General features: G+C 47.2%; 1 protein-coding gene across 1 annotated transcript in view; it reads left to right on the top strand.

The window, feature by feature from the left end:
- Positions 1 to 4,812: 4,812 nt before the first annotated feature.
- The window catches only part of KLHDC8A (kelch domain containing 8A), a 228,369-nt gene continuing 226,112 nt past the window's right edge, over positions 4,813 to 7,069 (top strand). The window contains exon 1 of the mRNA XM_085614222.1: positions 4,813 to 4,939. The gene's annotated coding sequence lies outside the window, so the exon portion shown is untranslated. The remainder of the gene's footprint in view (positions 4,940 to 7,069) is intronic.

Genomic DNA, 7,069 nt, shown 5'->3' with positions numbered 1-7,069 from the left:
GCTACATGTATTTCAACTCAACTTTATCTCTAGAGACCCTGTTGCTTAATTTTTTAAGTGACTTGGCTGATGCCATTCAATTTATTTTCCTCAATACATTGGGATTCATACTGTGCTCTAACTTAGAAACAATTAGTAGACAAGGCGTGAGAGAATTTATCTTTGTTTCCGCTTCGGCTAACTTTTCCATCTAGTGTGACTACTCTAAACACACAAAATGCAGTTTTAAACTGCATGGACTTATTTCATTTGGCTATTCATCTTTTTATCCATGTTACTTATATCCACACTAGATCACTTTAGCAATGCCAAAGAACATATATAGTCCTGTGACATCACTTCCTGTGTCATCACATTGTATGCAAAGTAGAGGGGCCTGACATCTTCACTTTGCCCAAGTCCCCACAAGTCCTAGGACCAGCCCTGGTCCGTGATTGTGACAAACTGAATAATAAAATGTAGCAGACTGCTAGGCAATGCAATGCAATGCATGTCTTATTGCTGCAGAAACCATAAATTAGGGATACACACAGGTACTTAGTTCGTGAGTATTCTGCTGTCATCTAGTGAACTCAACTCTGCTTTTCCCTGGCAAGTGCTCACAGTTACTGTCAAACTTCCATTGCAAGCCAATCTGTGTCCTACTTCGGTGTTGTCCGTTGTCCCTATGGACCCATATATATGAGCTGCAGGTGCTCCTTTACATTAATCTCAGACATGCGCACACCCGACCATGCTCTAGATGGTGCACTCAGCAAGTAAGACTGGGCATTCATGAATCAAGCCCCACAACATAATTGTATTGCACAGTCATAAAGCACGCCTGGAACTTCACAGGACCCTGAAGGGGGGGGCATGGTTTTAGAAAGGAGAAAGGAGATAGGGAAAGTGGAGAGGTTAGGAAGAGAGTACAAATTGAAAAGGAGAGGGAAGGTAAAGGGGGGAGGTATAAAGAATAGAGCTTAGGATGGGGGAGTGAGAGAGGTAGTCATGAAGGAGGACTATCTTAGAAATGGAGTGGGAAGCAGGAATGGGGGTGCTGGATAACAAAAGAGGGGCAAGGAAACAGGAAAAGGGGAAATAAATCAGGAAGAGAAAATGCAGTAAACTACACAATTATGTAAGAATGGGAGTCTACGTTACGGGTGGACATGGAAAGGAAGGAAGAGGGTTAGGAGGTAGCGAAAGAAGAGAGGGAGCTAGGGGGGGCAGAAGAGGTTACAACTAGATGGGGGATGCGCGGAACACTGAAGGACCATAGGCGGTTAGAAGTGAAGTGTGGAAGCACGAAAATTGGGTTCAGAAAAATTGGGCTTTAGGAAGTAAAGAACATGAAGGCGATCGTGGACTAGCAGGGGAAAAGGAGACAAGGGAAGGAAAGATAAAATTGGGAAAGGATGGAAATGATAACAAGCATTGGCAAAGTAGATCTGTCTGGTGTTGGCTGTCAGTGAATGACGAGATCTGGCTGAAAGCCCATGTAAGTAAGTATATCATGCTATAATTTTATCAAGCGGTATTGCCTAATGCCAGACCGAATAATATCAAAGGGACTCCACTAGAGCAGGGCTCAAGAATGGGGAAAGCAGAGCAACGGAGAGGAGGTTTGAAGAGAGACTGGCAGGCATGCAAAGATATGCGTTCGCAATGAACCAGGATGAAAAATGGGTATTAAGGAGAGGTTCGGGGAGGACGTTTGAAAGAGTGGAAGAGGCTAACAAGGGCACGGGGTTTAAGGAGAGAGAGGCATGAGCAGGGCTATAAGCGGGATGAAAAAACTGGGGTGTCTCTCAAAGGGGCGTGGTCAATGTAATTAAGGGCGTGGCTTTAAAACACATAAACTAAAAATCTGTGTTTAGCACAGTGTACCGCCCGATTTGTATTTTGCTGTTCCTGTTATTGCGTCCAGATATTTGATACAATAAGTCACATCATACCTACAAGTCAGGACTATTGGCTTTGTCAGTGGTTGCTAGTTGCATAAGATAAATAAGCAGCAACTATGGCTTGTATATAATATTGGAAAAACGTCCACTTAAAGCCCTGGTGACACCAGGACAATTTTTTATTTTTAATATATTTATTTAGTGCATTTTTATAAAGTGCAGACATTACCCGTAGGTGTCAGAGCGCTGTACAATAGAGCCAGTTACGTTACAAGAGAAAAGTGTTACAAAATAGAACATTACAAAGATAAACAGGAGACTTAAAATGAAGGGTCCACAAACACAAAATCCAACACAGCACGCATGGGTGAGGAATGTACAGGAAAAAGTACAAATTTACAATGAAGAGCGAACTTCCTAGAGGGGCCTGAGAATGAAAGTATTAGTTCTGAAAGTGTCTTTGGAAGAGAAGAGATTTGAGCTCAGCTTTGAAGATCCGGGTAGAGGAGGTGGCATGGAGCAATGGGGGAAGCAAGTTCCAGATTCTCACCACATTGCATGAGCAGGATTGTGCCATCGAACTTTCCCTTTTGAAGATGAGGGGCTCAAGCAGAAGCTTTTCCGCATTGTGAGAAGGTCGAGAGCCACCGGACAATTTCAATTTATTCGCCAGGTAACGAGGGGAGGACATGTGTAAGGCTTTGTGTGTGATGCAGGCAGTTTTGCCTGCGTGGACTTGATCACTACAATTTTTGCCGACGATCTTCAAAAGAACCCACATCTATCACCTCTTCAAACCTCAAGCGACTTCCAGTACAGACTTTACAGCTACTCAAGCTAAGCATCTACTTTCAACTGGCATCCTTGACCCCACCAGTGACCTCCCATCGGCCGCCCACAGCAGTCTGCCAGTTGTTCTGTGCTGTGCCAAGGCTACTTACTAACGTCTACGCTTTGTGCTGTGCCTTCAGCCAGGGTAAGCCTGCCAATGTCTGCGCCTGCCAACGTCTGCGTCTTATGCTGTGCCTTCAGTGAGGGTAAGCCTGCCAAAGTCCGTGTTCTCTGCTGTGCCTTCAGTGAGGGTAAGCCTGACACTCTTCAAGCCTGCCACCGTCTGTATGCTGTGCCTTCAGTGAGGGTAAGCCTGACACTCTTCAAGCCTGCCACCGTCTGCATGCTGTGCCTTCAGTGAGGGTAAGCCTGACACTCTTCAAGCCTGCCACCGTCTGTATGCTGTGCCTTCAGTGAGGGTAAGCCTGACACTCTTCAAGCCTGCCACCGTCTGCATGCTGTGCCTTCAGTGAGGGTAAGCCTGACACTCTTCAAGCCTGCCACCGTCTGTATGCTGTGCCTTCAGTGAGGGTAAGCCTGACACTCTTCAAGCCTGCCACCGTCTGTATGCTGTGCCTTCAGTGAGGGTAAGCCTGACACTCTTCAAGCCTGCCACCGTCTGCATGCTGTGCCTTCAGTGAGGGTAAGCCTGACACTCTTCAAGCCTGCCACCGTCTGTATGCTGTGCCTTCAGTGAGGGTAAGCCTGACACTCTTCAAGCCTGCCACCGTCTGCATGCTGTGCCTTCAGTGAGGGTAAGCCTGACACTCTTCAAGCCTGCCACCGTCTGTATGCTGTGCCTTCAGTGAGGGTAAGCCTGACACTCTTCAAGCCTGCCACCGTCTGTATGCTGTGCCTTCAGTGAGGGTAAGCCTGACACTCTTCAAGCCTGCCACCGTCTGCATGCTGTGCCTTCAGTGAGGGTAAGCCTGACACTCTTCAAGCCTGCCACCGTCTGCATGCTGTGCCTTCAGTGAGGGTAAGCCTGACACTCTTCAAGCCTGCCACCGTCTGTATGCTGTGCCTTCAGTGAGGGTAAGCCTGACACTCTTCAAGCCTGCCACCGTCTGTATGCTGTGCCTTCAGTGAGGGTAAGCCTGACACTCTTCAAGCCTGCCACCGTCTGCATGCTGTGCCTTCAGTGAGGGTAAGCCTGACACTCTTCAAGCCTGCCACCGTCTGCATGCTGTGCCTTCAGTGAGGGTAAGCCTGACACTCTTCAAGCCTGCCACCGTCTGCATGCTGTGCCTTCAGTGAGGGTAAGCCTGACACTCTTCAAGCCTGCCACCGTCTGCATGCTGTGCCTTCAGTGAGGGTAAGCCTGACACTCTTCAAGCCTGCCACCGTCTGTATGCTGTGCCTTCAGTGAGGGTAAGCCTGACACTCTTCAAGCCTGCCACCGTCTGTATGCTGTGCCTTCAGTGAGGGTAAGCCTGACACTCTTCAAGCCTGCCACCGTCTGCATGCTGTGCCTTCAGTGAGGGTAAGCCTGACAAAGTCCGTGTTCTGTACTGTGCCTTCAGTGAGGGTAAGCCTGTTTTACTGTCTTGGTGTGCATCGCGCTACTTGTTGTTTTGTTGTACCAAATTACCGTCCTCTTGCGAGTTTGCACCCACGAAAGTATTTTTAGAATCCTAATTAAGTGAAAGATTCTTTGATTTAAAAACAACGGATTGAAATAGAGACCATAGACACAGGAGTGTTTTTTTGTCACGTTTAGTCAATGACAACTAAGCAGCTTCGAACTATCCCGATGGACTTCAATCTTTCTGTTATAACAAGTTTCCTCCACTTGTCTGAGGTTGTCAGTTCGTGTGTGAATGTCATTTCTATGCCGATGTGATGTTTGTTCTTATGTTTCAGGTTTAGCACTGAAAATATGGGACACAAGCGATTTACGTTATGGAAGTATCGCGCTGGGTTGTGGGCAATGTAGTTGCTGGAGTAAGTGGGAGGGATCCAATGGTGATAGGTGCGATGTGGATTAGCTGGGAACCTTCGTGATGTCAGTAATTAGTTTGAGCACCTGTAGCTAATGCTGTGCTATAGAGAGTACAAAAACCAGCCGGGAAGCAAGTGTGTTCTTTGCTGCAAGGAGAAAAGAGGTGCGTCGTGCACGGTTTTAAAATCTAATGATGTGGAACACGCTGTTGTTGAATTAAGCTGGCAGCGAGAGTAGTTATGCAGTTTTCTGTCCTTCATGGATCACTTTGTCTGCCACGGTAAGCGGAGCAAGGCAGCATTGTTTGGGGCAGCTTTAATATCTTCTGTTTAAACGGAAGGAGGGGCAGCGAAAGGAAGGTGAAGGTCAGGAGTTGGGAAGGATTCAGCAGGCAGGCTAAAGTCCCATGTCGTATTTGGGAGGGAATAACTGGTGTGTTTTTACGCTTCTTCCATAACATCTGGTGTGGCTTAAACGAGTGGGGTGATTAACGCAGCATGTATTATTGACATCTTTTATAAAGAGTACAAGAGGTGTGTTTTTGAAAGGGAAGTTGAAGTCCTACAATAATGTTAATTTTCATTAATGTTTTGTATTGTAGATACCCCTGAAGAAGGGATTTAATCCCGAAATGCATTGGGTTTTTCAATAAAAATCGTGGCATTTGGATACCATCTGGCCTCCTGTGTTTAAATGAGCAATCCTCTATACAAATGCAATGAGTAAAATGAATAGAAGATTATTCGAAAAAACGGAGCAAAAAGTATAGGATTAATGGAAGAGTTTAAGAAGAATAACAGTATTTAATTGATTGGACTCATGGAAATGGCTGTGCTGCCGGTATTGGAGCTACAATATGTTCCTCAGTTTCTTGTTCTTACTGTCTTCAGTGCCACACATCGACGTCTACACTGTCTGGTGCAGAAGTGTGTCTTTTCATGTGTGCGCCCACCATGGTTTCTCTTCTATCTGGATATCTGTTCCATTAAAGTGTCCTGCACTGCTCTACAATCCTGCGCTTTCTATAGTTGCTGCAGCTTCAAGTGATCTGATTTATTCAACATACAACTTTGAAAAGGTGTCTTTCCAATGCTACTGCTGCTAAGTCCTCCTACTTTGGAACTGTGTACCTGTACACCTGAAGTGTGCGTTTCGCATAGTTAGTGTGGTGTGACTCGACCTGCGCTCGCACAGAAACTGTTTGATTAGTTTTGGCAGTGCGAGAGGCAAGTGGACATCCTACATCGTTAAGTCAACTCTATCGTTAGAGATATGCACTGTATTGTGCACTGTGGATTGGTGTGGCTCACTGGTTAGAGGCAGCAGACCCGGAAGCAGAGGATGGCCCGGGACCAGGGTTCAATTCCCGACGCGGCAGGATCGTGGACCAGGGCCAGCGGACTCGATAATTCTCGCCTCGGTGCCTACTCTAACCAGGGATCACACTCAGCAACTCTAGGCATTAGCTTGCCTCATCTCCACAACGGTCCCCCACATTCGCCCGGGGATGCCTGGTTTCACCTTGGAGATACCCAGGAGGGACCATCTCACAGGGATAGCCAGGACGGGTTCCCCAGCGGTCTACAGCGCCAGGACGCCTCAGGGCAGCAGTGCGCTTTACAAGACGCATACATTTACATTTACTATGTTTGCTTATGTGGTCATACTGTAGCGGGGAGTGTCTGAGGGGCTTGTTAAGGACCCTGGATGGTGAACGTTTCACTGAACTTGGACTTTGTTCGCATCAGGACACTGTCGGCAATAGGCGCCGCTGGTGTTTTGCGAGTTTTTATAGTTCAGGCTATTGTGTCTGTGGTTGATGGCCGCCTTTTGAGACTTCTCTCTGTAGGCTCTTCCCAACTGCCATGTTGCTTTTTCAAAAGTATGTCACGCGCAGTTGGAGCAGAACGCGCTCTTACCTCCTATTTCGGTCCCGTGAGGTCTCCATGGTACTTGTCTCATGCTCCTTTGTCTTCCCTGCGATCCCGCACACACAGATGTACCGCGAGACATCCGGCTCGACGTAGGGTGCGTGGCGCCATCTTACGGTTGGCAGAAGGGATCCATATGCTGCAACACTGTGGGCATCATTTCCTCGAACAACGCTGCCTCAACCAACAACTCAAGAACGTTGCCTCAACCGAGTTTAACCATTTCAGATGGTGCCCGGTTACGACACACTACCCGCCGTTTCTTCCTCAACTGCATGTCAAGCAACCGTCGTCGAGGGACTCATTCTGGAATGTATACTTTCACAAGCGTAACTGTCTTCGACTGTCTGTCTTAACTAAACTGGATCCAAGTCAGTTATCACGTGGAGTCATGCGATGTATAATCTGGACTTTCTGACCTGTCATGTTCTTGCTCCATCTGAGTGTGATATGGCACTTCCAGGGTATCTTGTGCTTTC

This window comes from Triturus cristatus, chromosome 1_1 (assembly GCF_964204655.1).
Source record: "Triturus cristatus chromosome 1_1, aTriCri1.1, whole genome shotgun sequence".
Taxonomy (NCBI): Eukaryota; Metazoa; Chordata; class Amphibia; order Caudata; family Salamandridae; genus Triturus; species Triturus cristatus.
Note: the sequence above shows the minus strand (reverse complement) of the source record. Positions and strands in the feature narration are given on the sequence as shown.